The following is a 14,827-nucleotide window of genomic DNA, read 5'->3' on the forward strand; positions in this document are numbered from 1 at the left end:
TCATCCTTGGAAGACCATTCATGAGGCAACTCAAGATGGTACAAGATTGGGGTTATGATTATCTATATTTGAGACATGCTGAAACCACAACACGTGTAAATACGAGAAATCATAGTTACCAAGATGTAACTAGAACGCCCGTGGAAGATTTTGATTCTGCAACACAAAGTGGATCAACAGACCATCCGTGGATGGGCAAAAAGAAAGAAATCTGGATGTGCGGAGCATCGGAGTGTAGTGACTTTGGGAGAAATGAGAATTCCTTAGAGAGGGTCTTAGAAGATGATGCTTACATAAGAGAACCTTTTCCGGAAGAGGCGTTAGAACCGCTAGAGTGGACTCAGATATTGGCTACTTTGGATGTCTGTGTTAATGAGACCACACCAACAAAATTCTGCGATGAGAATGGGTATGACATAGTCCCCTACTACATGCTAAGGGTTATGTGCGAGACAAATGAATAATCTGAGTATGATGAACTCAAAGTCAAGACAAATGACTCTATGGGTGATCCTACTTGTGATTCATATAATGAAGGGTCAGATAGGCAAGAAGTGAATACCTCAATGATGTCTACAATATCATTGGGTGGTATTGCTACACTTGCTACAACGGAGGGAGGTATGAAAGCTATCCAAAGTGCTAGATGCAAATCACCACCACATGATGCATCTCTCACCACTGGAACCTCAGACGACAAGGAGTCCAGGCCAAAGATTGCTCAAGTCACTCAAGAGAACACAAGCAATCTAGTACCAAAGAAGATCAACTTTTTGCTAAGTGCACAAGACGGAGTCAAGATGAATTTTATGGCAGAAATTGATACAAATTCCACGACTAATGTCATGTCATATGGCATGTGGTTACTTATAGGTAAGCCAAAGCTTTATGATATTCAGATAAAGGTAAATCTCTCACCTGAAGTAGATGTTATAAGTATGGGGATTGCAGAAGCTACTCTCCAACTACACTCACAAAATGTCAAAGCAAAATTCTTGGTGGTAGATTCTCGACAAATGGGAACACACTTGATTTTGTCCAAGCCATGGGCACAAGTCTTTGAAAACGAGCCTAAATCTTCAACAATGGTCATCACGACAAGCTATCAAGTGGAAACAGAGGTCAAGCCTACCACAGTTCAAAGATTCTTGGCTATTGAAAAAGGCAAAGCTAAAGTAAGCCCACAGTCTCTAGCCCAACCAATGCAAGAGCAAGACAAAGCCTCTACATCAAAAGCCAAACCATCAACAAAACAATGGAAACCCAAACAAAAAGTCTATCAACCAAAGTTTCCATCGCCCGAACGTCTGCAAAGGAAGTCAAAACAGGTCAACCAAGTGCTAGTATCCAAGGCACATATTAAAGTTAATGATCCAATTTGGATACAATCACAGGAACAACCTCAACAAGCAAAGGTAACAGGATGGATCACATCAAGCGAGTCAATTATTGCACAAGGCTACAAGAAAGGAAATTCAAATGTTTAGGTAAACAAGCCCAAGATAACAGCATGGCGATATCCATCCCATGACAACCACTCAGTCAGGAATCAACAAAGCCGTCAACGTCAATCACATAACTCAACCAAAAGAAAGGACAAGTACAAAAAGTAAAAGAGAAGGTCTTCCACTGGACAAACCATACGACAAGTTTGAGTAATGAAATCAGAATTCTACCAGACTACCCAACAAAGTCAAGTGAAGATCACCTCCAAGCAAGTCCAAAGATTCATTCCAGTCGAGTTACTCGAAGCACAAGGATTCTATGAGGGTAACTTTCAAATCTGGTTACCTAAGGTAGTAGCTTATCAAGGAATCACCAAGGAAAAGCAAGAAACATCAAGAAATGAAGAGCAGCCACCCGCTACACCCAAGAGTACTACAACCTATAGATGGATCCCTCGTCAATTACTACAAGAGCAAGGCTTTTACAAAAGTAACAGCCATATTTGGAAATTAAAGACAAGGTACCATCAATTCAAAGAAGAAACAAGGCAAGTGGCAAAGGAGATCACACCAGGCCCAAGAACAATGTGGGTTCCAAAATCCGAGATTGAGGCTCAACAACAAGAAAGATACACAACTCCTTTACAGCCTCTTAACAACAAAAAGAAAGCAACGGTAAATGCGGAGGTCACAGTTTTGAAGAACACTATCTGGAAGAAGAAGACTTCATCCACCATTGCTTCAAAATCATTACCTGTTTCATCAAGCGACCACAATTTGCTACCAAGGAATGAAGAGCAGATATATGCCAATGTATTGGACAACATGGCATCTCAAACAGAAACTAACGAGAAAGGCCTAAACATCAAAAGCATATGGAATTGGATTTCAGGCCGCGATCAGGTAAGTCCAAGTCGCCATTAAACTTACATGGCATAAGACTCTAGAGTCGGGCATCTAAGCCATTAAATGAGCAAAGTGTTAGACCCAAGCTTCAAGTTAATATTTTTCTGTGGTCTATGAGTCTAGCTAATAGGTATAAGCTCAAGTTGGAGAGTTGAGCATACATAAAGTCATGTCGCTCATGCTGGAAGAGGTGAGCATAAGAGTCAAAGTCCATATAATATATAAGGTGGAGAAGGCGGAGTAGTCAAAACAAAACACTCACGCACTTGACAAAGTGAGGAAGAGTGAAAAACCTCGACAACGAAAACCCTTCTTGTGAGTAGTGAAAGCTTTTGAAGCACTCATGCTATATGTTTTGCTTGCTACACTAACTCCATGAAGAACCCATCAATACTCTTCTCTCGCACCGCATCTTGTTTAATATGCATAACTCTGTGCAAGCATATAGATGTCCCATCATTGGACATATGCATTAGGCACTCTTTTTTATTCCACCCATGCACTTACACAAACAAATGATGATGACGAAGCGGAAACAGGTTTTATAAGCCTTTGCTCAACAACAATGACTCTGACTTCAAGCTACTAACACTTATCCATGTATATCAAGCCCATACTAGTAGCCATATAGCCATATGTACTTTAACTCATCATAACTCTATAACATCAGAACCTAAGTACATATAGCCTCGCATTTAATTATGACTAAAGACATTTTTTCCCACTGGGTTTTTCCCTTTAGTCTTATCCAGGTATCTAAGACCTTCATTTTGTATATACGCTACATTTTACTTTTACTCTTTTATTTTTTATAACAAGAAGAACCACGATATCCCCACACTAATAATTGCAAATCTACTAACAAGTCAAAAGGGAGAGGCCAAAAAACAGCTTGACAAAGCTTCAAGTCAACTTACAGGTACGACTGCCAGATAACAACCACAGGAAAAGCAAACTAGAGCTACAATGACAACGAACTGCTGCACCAACAAGTCGATACAACCTCATGCAATTCAAGATACAACAACCAATCGGAGGGGGAGAGTTCCAGGCTTCAGATACACTACAGGTACAACTTCAAGGCAGCTTGAACATCAAGCAAAGCAACCAACTGCAGAAGAGGTTGCCACAACAACTTCAACCAACACCAAGACATCAAGAACTCGTCAAGGGCAGCAAAGACATAGGGTCTTGTCGGGGACGACAAGAATTCGGAGGGGGAGAGTGTTGAAAGAATGCCCTTTCAACAACGTTTCCATAAAGATTCCATTAAAGATTCCTCAAAGATTCTATAAAGATTCCACATGAAGATGGTGATGAAGTAATGAAGATGAAGATGGATGCTGCAACATGAAGATACGAGTTCATGGACGTCATCGAATATCCCGTTATTATTATTTTGAGCCATTACGACCACTTTTGTAATGTTTACGGGAACCTCATATTTTAAGTCGGCACTTGTATTTTGGCCGCAGATGCTTGTATCATGAGTAAAGCCAACTCAGTTTCTTGTAATTAAGCTCTGTAGAAGCCTAGGGACAATTCAGATCATTTGGCTGGACATTAGGTTTGAAGGCTTGGTATATAAGCTGAAACCTAAGGCTTTGTAAAAAACACATTACGTTATCTCAATTAATATACAGTCGTGGGTTCTGCAGCACACAGTAGTGAGCTTCACGCACACACACCGTCACACACACTAATCACATTGCAGATATGAGAGTAGGAGCGTGTTAGCATCGAGGAGCTCTCCGCGTCGACGCAAGCAATGCAAGCCGAGGACCACATCGCGAGCTCGCCTGCTAGGAGCTATATTTGGTCGTAAGTACCTCAAATGACATCCGACCTGAATGATCAAGTAGTCGTTAGAATCAGGGCGAGAAGCTCTTCGTGTTGATGTCTTTGTAGATCAGTTCCGGACACTTTGGAAATTGTTGTTTTGAGTCTATCGCGACAACGATTAGAGGTCTTACAGTTATGGTTTTCAGGGTTTAGGTGTTTGGCCATATAGGATATGTCCTTGTGAGTCTTGCCCTCTGATTTCTAGTCATTCCGATATGATTTGAGACTGTTTCGAGCTTGTAGTGTTTCATAGGATGCGTTGTCTGTTTCTTTGCTTTATGGTAGTGTTGTGGTAGGATCAGTGACTGTAGAGTGTTGTTAGTGTCTAGCTCAGGGTTGACAACCCAGAGATTGCCTTCATGCCCTAGTCGGGTCAGCTACGTCCTCGGATTGACAGTTTGTTGGTCTGTGTTCTCGCTGTGCTTCATTGTCCGTCGTGGCGTACCCGCTAACAGGGGGGAGGGGGGGGGGGGAAGGGGTGAGGGGGGAATGAGGGTTGGGTGGGGTGTGTGTGGGTTTGTGTACATAGAGAGAGAATCGGCTTGCTGGCTACACTTGCGGCCTTGAACGAGAGGAAGAGAGGGGAGGGGGTCAACGGGGTGGGGCTGAGAGAGAGAGATAGCGGGCGAGGGGGGATGAGGGTGAGAGAGAGGTTGAAGGGGGGTGTGTGTGTTGGGTGGGTGCTATGAGAGAGAGAGAGAGAGAGAGAGAGAGAGAGAGAGAGAGAGAGAGAGAGAGAGAGAGAGAGAGAGAGAGAGAAATTTATTGTTCGGGCTGCCTAGTCGACATCGAGAGCGAGGGAGAGAGTGTGAGAGAGTTAGCGAGGGGTGAGTAGAGGGGAGGAAGAAATGTGGGGCTGGGGAGGGGGGGATGTGTGTGTGTGTGTGTGTGTGTGTGTGTGAGAGAGAGAGAGAGAGAGAGAGAGAGAGAGAGAGAGAGAGAGAGAGAGAGAGAGAGAGAGAGAGAGAGAGAGAGCTTGGGTGAGTGGTGGTCCACCAGAGGTTGACAAACAAGAGGGGAGGAGAGGGGCTTGGTGAGATGGCGAGAGTGTGTGGATGAGAGGGGAGGGTGGTATGACGATCGCTAGAGGGTGGAAAAGGAGTATGGAAGAGAGGGGTGAGGGAGAGAGTGAATAATGAAAGAGAGAGATAATTTTTTTCTTTTTTTTCTTGATTTCCAAAAACCAGCTATCATTAGCCCTCCGCTTTTGGCTAGAGGCATTCATGCCTCTAGCCCTGCCTTTGATTCTTCTTCAGTTGATCCGTAGGAGGCGATATCGAGTTGCCTTCTAAACTAGCCATTGCATTTGGCCATTGGTGAGAGTTTTGGGATATCCATGAACCTGTTAACATGTCCGGATGATAGCCTGTACCTTGGAATAGTGTGGCCCGATTAAATGGGAAGCCCATGGCTTCTAGAACTTTATGCCAGTGTTCTCCCCCAGGTGAAGAATAGGATCATTATCTGTAGTGTTTGAAAAATAAAATCTGCATGCCAAATAGAATCAAATTTGTAACCACTAGTAGCGAGAGAAAAGTGAACATCTTAGCTTCTGCAAAGGCAGAACTGAAAATTATGATTCCCAAGAGTGTGCCAAGAATCCACCATATATGGCTGCATTGTTGGTGTGGTGAGCTCCAACTGTCTAAAAAATCTTGTTTACTGCCACGACTGGAAAAACCAACACAATAAAGTCTTGCTCGGCTGCCAAGCCTCTGGAACAATATCTAGCTCCAAACCTTCATTCATACTTACCTCTTCGTTATGGTCCTTTGGTGAAACGTCCTTGATACAGGATACCTTCAGCTTGCTACACTGTCCTTGGTCCATGCTGGTGCACATGCTTCTGTTTCCAAAGCCCTCCCCTTTTCTTGATACGTTGTCCATCTTCTGCAAAGCCTTACTAGCACGCTGGTCTTTCTCTTCTCTTTTATCTTCCATGCTCTTTGCATTTCTCTTACTCTGACGAGGCTTGATCAACACTTTACACCTTCTTACCCTTACTGCCCAATGCTGTCGATTGATCGCTTTTGTGTCTATTTCATCCAAGGTTAGAGATGTACTAACATTTGTAACATGATTTTCTCGACTTACCTCCCTCACTGGGGTAGCATCTTTTGATTCTTTCACCTCTTGTTCCACTGCTTCAGTGATTTGAACAAACTTATCGCTTGATCCTTCTTTTGTTATCTTCATCTTGAGCTCTTTTGCAAGACCAATGAAACTTAGTGTGTGGTTGCCAATTGGTGGTGGGCATAGGATGAGTGTAAGTGGTGATTGTGGCGGTAGTTGCATTGGTGGCTGTAGGACTTGAACTTGTGTGGTTGCACGGCTGGTGGTGGGATTTGAACAGGTGGGATTGGTTGCCTGGGTGGCGGTGGTCTCACCCTTGGTGGAGAGATCTGATTCTGTCATTCTCCTCTATTGAAGTTTTAACTTCTTGGATGTAGACAGTAATACATGCCATGGCCGTCCTCCCCACAATTGTAGCAGTAGTACTCCTGGTTTTGCCTCTGTTGTCCTCTCCCTTGCTCTGGATTTCTGATAGGTGAGTGCCCTTGCTGCACCAGATGCACATATAAACTTCAAGCTGATTAGTGATGTGACTCAACAAGTCTTGTTGCTCTTATGATACCTCTTATGGTTGGGTTCTATGAGCGGCTGTTGCAGTCACACTGGGGTTAGTTGGATTGAGATCGATTCCTCTGACTCGTTGACTCTTGCTTGCATGCGCAGCTTCTTGTCTTTAACACGGGCTACTTCCACTGCCAACTCATACATTGCAGGGAATCTCCCCTTTACCTTCTCTCTAAGCGGCAACCACAGGACAGCAATGAAACGGTCCTTCACCTTCCTCCAGTGAGACAACCTATCGCTCCCACAAATCCACAAACTTGGATTCGTAAGTGGCATACTCTAGCAGACCCCCCTACTTTAACTCTGTCAACAACTGCGCTAACTTTTCTGAGGTTGTGCCTCCACCAAACCTCTTCACAAAGGCAACACGTAGTACGTCCCATGCATTCTTGGTAGCTTGGGGCAAAGCATTGTACCAAGACTTGGCCTCTACTTTCATCAGTAGAGAAAAAATTCGTGGCCGTGAGGCATCATCATCCTTGTTGGAAACCACACAAGCGATGTCAAAGTCATCTAGGAAATCGATGGTGATGTCTTCTCCGTTTTTTCCACTGAATGTGGGAAAAGAGACACTTGCCATGGTAGTAACTCAATGAGCAGGAAATTACAATTAAAAATAAAAATAAAAAATCACAAATGACATTACCGGCTCATAGGCGATTTTCTTATAGGGTTGGGTGGATAGATTTAAAACAGGATCTAAGAGGGTTGCAAAGCTAGAACGGAATAAAATCAAAAGAGTGGTAGTAATCAAGAAGGGTAAGATGATGGGACGTGGAGATCTCAGGATTTTATCGAGCATTTCTGCTCCAAATAGGAAAACAATCTTTTGCTAGTAGAACATCTTCCTATCAATGTACACATTTACATGCATGTGTTGCAAGAAGCGAACAGAAAAGACTTCTAGCGTATTGTTACTATCCATGTCGGGTGTAGGGAAATGATTACTAGAATTTCATAAGTGTTGACAAGGTGACACCTTCACCACATGCCTCTACCGTCTGTTGAAGTCGGCACAATCCTCCACATTAGGTTCAGAACAGACTGGGCAAGAAGAGTCTACCGCAATCGGCTTTCCATTCTGCATGCGGCGGTGGCGCTTGGGTGGTCGCACTTCACTGGAACTCTCTAGGCCTAGAGAGAGCGTAGGTCCACTTGCGTCCACCAAATGCTTTAGCCTTTGTGGCTTGGACTTTGTGGTTTTTGATGTAGTTGACGACTCTTCTCGAGCCATTAAAGAGAAAACACTTGGTGCTACACAAAATCTGACTGTCGTGAGAGTGCTGTGGTTCTCAAAAGCAAAACTCACCGTTCTTTCTTCACCTCCTCTATCGACACTCATTGACAAAATTCTTTGGTTGACGGTAGTGACAACATTTCATAGCCCTCCCACTTGATGCTCTTGATTTGTGATTAGCATGAGCAATGAGAGATGGGGAGCTTACCTCTTGGAAATTGATGACACTACAACCTGGCAGTAGCACCTCGATGAAGGTGGTCAGTGCTTCTTGAGTCTCTTCTTCTTCTTCCGTTCTCCAATTGGAGAATTCTTTTAGCCACTTGTCCATGATTGACGATGTGTTGTTTTCAGCATTGTAAACTGGAGGTTTTCGAGAAGCCTTCCTCCGTGGGGGCACCAAATGACGAGCGCAAAGTGCGACACGCACCCCGACAACCTCAAAACACCAGGAGAGAATGCACGTTGAGCTGGCCACAGTGAGATGAACAGGGGGCACCACCTAGCTTTGAGCCGCTAGGAAGCGGACAACAATGATTTGAAATAGCACAAACACTACACACCGAGAGAGAGAGAGAGAGAGAGAGAGAGAGAGAGAGAGAGAGAGAGAGACGTTGGTGATGAAAACCCCTCAAGATGTGAGGGACAACTGATTCAATGCAATATTTACAAAAACCTTATCTTCAGCAAGATGGCGACTATGGTGATAGAGAGATAGATAGATAGATAGAGAGATCTATAGTGAGCCTACAATGAGTTCTCTAGAGGTGACTCATAGGCACAGAGATTTCTACTCTCATGAGTGTGTGGCGACCCTTGGAGTCAAGGTGTGGACATGGCTTCTTCCTCATAGTGCTAATTCCCCAAATGTTGCACTAAAATCCGCTCTCTCTTGATGAAAGTGTTTCCAGTCCCCTCGCCAAAATGCTACCAGATACTCACCCCCCCCCCCCCCGATAGTGCCCTCTCAGTGTCCTTTTATAGGTGTTGGCTGCATTACGTTAGGGTAACCTAATTAGGTTAGGGCCCTAATCAGGAGAGACAAAGCAAGGAGTTGAGTCCCAGATGGTTGACCCTTGCTTTGTCTTAGGAGAATTTTAAAATGAAAATCTCCTAGGTGGGCCTTTGTGACCATCACCTAGAGAGAGGTGGCAATTTACAATGGGTTCTTTTTACAGGTTTTGGCTTGAAACTGGAAAATAATAATAACCTACGGATGTTATTGCAGAGATGCATCATGGATGAGATGCCAACGAACGGTGGGCCTTGCTGGTGCGTCGATGTAGTGCGTTCGCCAGTTTCGGAGCCGGCCGGGGCATGCCTTCGGCGTCACTTCTTGATTTTGCGTTGTCACAACGTGATTTGACCGTCCTTTTTCTTTTGTCGATGGCGTGGAACTTTGTTGTTTTTTAAATTTTTTGTGGGTGTGTGTGGCGTGCATGTGCTATGTGTTTATATGCATGCATGTAGGCCCGTGTGCTCGTGTATGTGCCGTGGGTTGTGTGTGTGTGTATAGAGTGTGTGAGAGTGTTTGTGTAAGTATCGAGGGTGTGTGAGTGTGGGAACGAGGGAGAGAGTGATTTATTTTATATATATATATATATATATATATATATATATATATATATATATATATATATATATATATATATATATATATATACATATATATATATATATATACATATATATATATATATTTTTGCTTACGTGCAGGCTTACAAAAAACGGGTGGGGAGATGGTAGAGGGAGCTCGTGAGGGTTGAGGGGGGTGAGAGGGATGGGGAATGTGTGTGTGTGTGTGTGTGTGATGAGAGAGGGGAGTTATTTACTGGCTGCGCCTGCGGGCTGTTTAGAGAGAGAGAGAGAGAGAGAGAGAGAGAGAGAGAGAGAGAGAGAGAGAGAGAGAGAGAGAGAGAGAGAGAGAGATGCCCAGTGAGGGAGGAAGGGGTGAGGGGGGGAATGAGGGTTGGGTGGGGTGTGTGAAGATAGAGAGAGAATCGTCTTGCTGGCTGCACCTACAGCCTTGAACGAGAGGAAGAGAGGGGGTCAACGGGGTGGGGCTGAGAGAGAGAGAGAGAGATAGCAGGGTAGGGGGGATGAGGGTGAGAGAGAGGGTGAAGGGGTGTGTGTGTGTGTTGGGTGGGTGCTATGTGTGTGTGTGTGTGTGTGTGTGTGAGAGAGAGAGAGAGAGAGAGAGAGAGAGAGAGAGAGAGAGAGAGAGAGAGAGAGAGGGAGAGAGAGAAATTTATGCGCCCGTTTGGGCTGCCTGGTCGACACCGAGAGCGAGGGAGAGAGTGTGAGAGAGTTAGCGAGGGGTGAGGGGGGGGGGGGGGGGGGGGGGAAGTAATGTGGGGCTGAGAGAGAGAGAGAGAGAGAGAGAGAGAGAGAGAGAGAGAGAGAGAGAGAGAGAGAGAGAGAGAGAGAGAGAGAGAGAGAGAGAGAGAGAGAGAGAGAGAGAGAGAGAGAGAGAGAGAGAGAGGGAGCTTGGGTGAGTGGCGGTCTGCCAGAGGTTGACAAACAAGAGGGGAGAAGAGGGGCTTGGTGAGGTGGCGAGAGTGTGTGGATGAGAGGGGAGAGGGAAGGGTGGTATGGCGGCCCGCTAGAGGGAGGAAAAGGAGTTTGGATGAGAGGGGTATGGACAAGAGGGGTGAGAGAGAGAGTGAATAATGAAAGAGAGAGAGGAGACTTTGTCCAAGCATGGCGGCCCGCCAATGGGAGAAAGAGGGAGTAGGCTTGTTTTATGCGCCCATTGGGCTAGGTGACACAGGAGCAAGACAAGAGAGAGAGATAGTGGGTTGGCGGAGCCGAGCAAGAGAGGGAGGAGTTGTCCTCTGGTGATAATTGAAAGGTGTGGCCAAACTGAGAGGCGACCCACCGCCTGCAAGCATGGAAGGGGTGGTGGTGCATGCTATAAAAAACATTTTTTTATCGTTTCCTTGTATGGTACTCCTCCCTGATTGGGGTTGGTTCTTGTAGTCGCGGTTTTGAAAACCGGGGCTAATGAATGGACAGTAATGGACCATGGCCAGGGGTGCCTTCAGAGCTGGGCCGCATGTGCCGTGGCGGCCGGGGGGGGGGGAGAGAGAGAGAGAGAGAGAGAGAGAGAGAGAGAGAGAGAGAGAGAGAGAGAGAGAGAGAGAGAGAGAGAGAGAGAGAGAGAGAGAGAGAGAGAGAGAGAGAGAGAGAGAGAGAGAGAGAGAGAGAGAGAGAGAGAGAGAGAGAGAGAATTCGTGGCTCACCGATTGACCGGGGAATTATCGAGCCCTCCAGTGGTGTTGCCGTGCTTCGGATAGAGGAAAGATACACTTTTTTCTTTTTATTCTTGATTTCCAAAAACCGGCTACTATCAGGAGAAGCTATAATACAAAGCCTTTATGGAGGGGGGACTGGCTCCATGTAAACCTGGTCCTCAAGTGTTGTCAATTGTTCTATTTCTCTCTCTTTTCAAGTATTTTCAATGCCAAATTAGCTAGGTGTAAATTGCTATGTTGCTTTCTCAATTACGTACTCTCTCTATGCTCATTAGGAACTTGTTCTTAAATGAAATGCTCACTATGTTATCAATTTCTGCTACACACAAGTTACTAGTGCGTTAAATGTTACATTGGTATCAGAGCTATTTGTTTCTCTTTTCTTGCTCAAGAAGAGAGGTCCTCAAGCTTGCTACAAATGGTTGGTGTTATTAATTGCAAAAGAGTAAGTAGAATAGGGATTTTTCATCCTTGAAGCATGCCTGCTTTATGCAATTCACGGGGACACCATCAAGAGCTATGGTCTTAATAATGGAGCCTATGGGGCTTGCTTATGGCTTAACCATTATTGAGCTATTAGAAGCTTGATAGGAACCTGTGTTCTCTTGCCTTTGTTGAACCTTCTCTTCTATTCCTTGCAATTAATAATATTCGAGCCATGGGTATAGACACTTGAGTGCTTATCTTTGAAGGTAAAGAGGAGTAGAAACTAAGGCTTGAAGTGCCAAAGTACAAGTAATAGTTTACACCTAAAGTTTTCTAGTATGGTTGACAAAGGAAGAGATTGAAATGAATGTTGATAGCTTTGATTTTGCTAATGGAAGAGCAACTAATGATGCCCCTATGCTTGTAAACTATCTTGTTTCTAGGCTACAACAAGCCCTGGCAACCCATCCCTCCAAGGTGAAGTGCTACATCAATTGCGTACCCATGGTATTCTCCAATCTCCCCACGAAGCCCTACTTTCCAGCAATGGGGTTGACTCGTCCCCCTCGCCTTCAGCTATCGCAATGTCCACTTCCCTTAGCTCTTTGGACTTCTAACTTAGCAAGGAATTATGAAAATTCGGAACCAATTTCAGTAGTGAACCCAAAGGTACTTGTATTGGTGAATTGAGGACCTCTTTCCAAACTGAATTCCAATTATCCCCTTCCCTAGTATCATCCTTGTTTCTGTCCTTCCCATTGTTTGTTTCCAGACCAATGGTCGATGGTCCTGATGATTTCAATGGTGGTACTGACTGTGGCATCTAAAACCATACATCTTCTTGAGTCGTCCAATCTGGAAGCTTAACATCGGCTGTTGGAACCACATTTTTACCAGATCGCGTGATTAGTGAAACCACCGGTTCTGACCCCTCCAACCCTTCAATCTGCACCATAGCCACACGAGAGTACCTAGGAGGCCTCCTAGTGAGACTTCCAAAAGAGGACTCTCTCCGATAAGGGAAGAAGAAGAGGATCCGTACGAGGGGCTCAAAAATTTACTACTCGATGACGCTTCTCCTTCCCAAAGGAGAACTCAAGTTTCAACGATAGAGCCCCCACCAAAAGAACGAGAAAGAAGCCAGTCTCCTGCCACCTCGGCAGAGATGGCTCCACGAAGACGGAGGGAAAAACACTCTCCAACACCTCCTAAATGGAGAAGACCACGGCACACTTCCCTACACCATAATTCAAAGAGGGATGAGAGAAAACAAGAGAACAAAAAGGCGAGAAAGAGGTCACCCTCTTCTCCATCTTCTTCATCCTCTTCCTCTTCTGAAGAAAGTGAAGGTGTAGACAAGGAGGAACAAGGGAAGAAAAAGGCAAGAAAGAGGTCACCCTCTTCTCCATCCTCCTCATACTCTTCCTCTTCTGAAGAAAATAATGGTGCAGCTCTTGAACCACCTAATAGAAGAGGCCATAGGAAATCCTATGCCACATGGAAGAGGTCGTCCAAGCTCAAAAAGTTCAAAGAGGGAGGAAAGAACATCTCTTTCCTTACCTATGATGCCACCTTTGGTGCTACGGACAAAGTCTTGGCCTTCATCCAACAATTCGATGCGGCGTTTGGAGAGGGCTTCACGGAGTCCTCTAAGCTACACCATGTAGCTATGAATTTTCAAAAGTCCACCAGGCAATGGTGGTCTAGCCTACGAGAAAACGGTGAGGCTCCACAAACAATGAAAGATTTAAGAGCTTCCATTATGAAGCAGTTCTTGGCTACCGATGCCAAAGACAAAGTACTCACCGAATGGCAAAGCTTGAAGCTCTCTCCCTACGAATGTATTCACAAATATGTAGACAAGTTTTGGGATTTACATCTCAAAGACACTGCCTTTAAAAAGATGGATTTTGGAGAGCAAAAACAATAAGTTTGTGCGGGTTTAATAGAGGATATGGCGGAGTATGTTAACTCCCAAAGCTACGCACCATATCTGCGGTCATACACCATACCATGGTGCTTCTTTTCTCCATTAGACCCACCGCAAATTCATTGGAGTGCTTTTTGATGATATAATCATCTACTCCAAGTCCTTGGAGGAACATAAGCAACATCTCCAAGTGATTTTTTAAACATTGAGGGAGAACAAGTTTTTTCTCAACCAAAAGAAAATTGAATTTTTCCTTCAACAGATTCAATACTTAGGTCATATTATCTCTCAAGATGGTATCCGAATGGATCCATCAAAGTTGGAGGTAATAAAAGCATGGCCTAACCCAAGGAATCTACATGAGCTAAGAAGATTTATTGGTATGTGTGCATACTATAGATGCTTCATAGCAAAATTCTCTCAAATAGCAGGACCATTACATGACTTAACAAAGAAGAATGTTAATCATGGAATGCTAATGAGCAAAATTCCTTTAACATGCTCAAAGAGAAGCTTACTCCCCAACCAATCCTCATGCTTACAAATCTTTGAAAGCCATTTGAGGTCCAATGTGATGCTTGTGGTGATTGCCTTGGAGTAGTCTTGCTTCAAGAAGGGCATGCCATAGCATATGAGAGCCAAAGGATCAATACAGATAAGCATGTCTTTTATGAGAAAGAGATTTTAGTTGTTCTACATGCCTTAGACACATGGAAGCACTATTTATTGGGGACTCCATTTATTCTATGAACCGACCACCAAAGTCTCAAGTACTTCATGACGCAAACCAAGCTTTCCGACAAACAAATGTGGTGAGAAAATTTTCTTTCGCAATTTAATTTTCATATTTCTCACATTGATGGTAAGCACAATCAAGTGGCTGATGCACTTTCACGACGACGAAAAGTAAATGCGGTGTCTAAAGCAACTCACAATGATCTATCTTCTGTGATATATGAGTATGCTACTAACCGTGACTTTAAAGATGTAATGTCAGCCCTTGCTTTGGGAAAGAAAGAGGAACCATTCACCTTGCAGGATGGTTATCTTCTCTATGGCAATAGGCTATGTGTTACCCACTCCCTTCGTGAGAAAGTCATGTATGAATCCCATGCTCCTTCCTATGTGGGGCATAGAGGCATTTAGCCTA

The 14,827-nt window shown here is 44.4% G+C and overlaps 1 pseudogene; it reads right to left on the minus strand.

Moving 5' to 3' along the window:
- Positions 1-3,414: 3,414 nt before the first annotated feature.
- Positions 3,415-12,570, minus strand: LOC147457810 (uncharacterized; annotated as a pseudogene).
- Positions 12,571-14,827: the final 2,257 nt, after the last annotated feature.

Source organism: Adiantum capillus-veneris, chromosome 5 (genome assembly GCF_014529385.1).
Source record: "Adiantum capillus-veneris isolate H3 chromosome 5, ASM1452938v2, whole genome shotgun sequence".
NCBI lineage: Eukaryota > Viridiplantae > Streptophyta > Polypodiopsida > Polypodiales > Pteridaceae > Adiantum > Adiantum capillus-veneris.